The sequence below is a fragment of the Branchiostoma belcheri genome, unplaced genomic scaffold (assembly GCF_001625305.1).
Source record: "Branchiostoma belcheri isolate BF01 breed outbred unplaced genomic scaffold, Haploidv18h27 scaffold61, whole genome shotgun sequence".
Lineage (NCBI taxonomy): Eukaryota > Metazoa > Chordata > Leptocardii > Amphioxiformes > Branchiostomatidae > Branchiostoma > Branchiostoma belcheri.
This window is the reverse complement of record NW_017804254.1, coordinates 1,746,993-1,748,124: the sequence shown is the minus strand read 5'-3', so window position 1 is coordinate 1,748,124 and position 1,132 is coordinate 1,746,993. Positions and strand designations below refer to the sequence as shown.

Here is a 1,132-nt window from a genome sequence, read left to right as displayed (position 1 = left end):
GATGGACAGGTTCAGTTGTCTCCGCATCCCTCTAGGTCAGCCTCCCTCCCTGTCAGATCATCCTAGAAGTCTGGTGGATGAAGCCCTCCCGAGTACACTTCGGCCAGGAGTCTCTACAAACAGAAGACTGACCAGTGCGCATGCGCAGCAAGGAATCATGGGAGTTTCATTCTTGGAGCTACCAAGTGAGAAATGGGGGTGGTCAGGCCCACTACACCTTATGTCATTCCACTGAAGGCTGACCTAGAGGGATGCGGAGACAACTGAACCTGTCCATCACTGACAGGTCAGTTCGTACAATTCTCATTTTCTAAAGAAGCTGCCCTATATTGTTTAAAGATAATTTTCTTTTTTGTATGTATTTTTAACCTCCTTGATGTAACATGGACATACCTCTTGGAAATTTGTCTTGTACAGGACAAAGTTTCCAACACAAAGGACACTTGTCAGCCTTGTTTGACTGTGTTCTGCAAGAAAGTGCATATACTTTTATGTGTTCTGCAGGACAGTTTAATACATGTAATAAGCTATGGCCTGTCCTTCAGCCTGTGTCATGTGTTCTGCTGTATGTACTTGATGTGTTATGCAGGACAGTGTATGTACTTTGCCTGTCATTCAGCCTGTTTCATGTGTTCTGCAGGACAGTTGTACTTTGCCTGTCATTCAGCCTGTTTGATGTGTTCTGCAGGACTGTTTGATGTGTTCTGCAGGACAGTTTAATACATGTAATATGTACTATGGCCTGTCCTTCAGCCTGTTTCATGTGTTCTGCTGTATGTACTTGATGTGTTCTGCAGGAGAGTGTATGTACTTTGGCCTGTCCTTCAGCCTGTTTCATGTGTTCTACAGGACAGTGCATGTACTTTGATGTGTTCTGCAGGACAGTGTATGTACTTTTATGTGTTCTGCAGGACAGTGTATGTACTTTGCCTGTCCTTCAGCCTGTTTCATGTGTTCTGCAGGACAGTGTATGTACTTTGGCCTGTCCTTCAGCCTGTTTCATGTGTTCTGCAGGACAGTGTATGTACTTTGGCCTGTCCTTCAGCCGGGTGGGAGCAGACTTCAGGGCACTGATCATCCCACTCTTCCAACAAGCGGCCATGAGGAACTTTGTCAGCACAGTGCAGGAGGC

The 1,132-nt window shown here is 45.8% G+C and overlaps 1 protein-coding gene across 1 annotated transcript in view; it reads left to right on the top strand.

The window, feature by feature from the left end:
- Window positions 1-1,132, top strand: part of LOC109482875 (conserved oligomeric Golgi complex subunit 8-like) — a 25,465-nt gene that overhangs the window by 21,632 nt on the left and 2,701 nt on the right. The window lies entirely within an intron of this gene.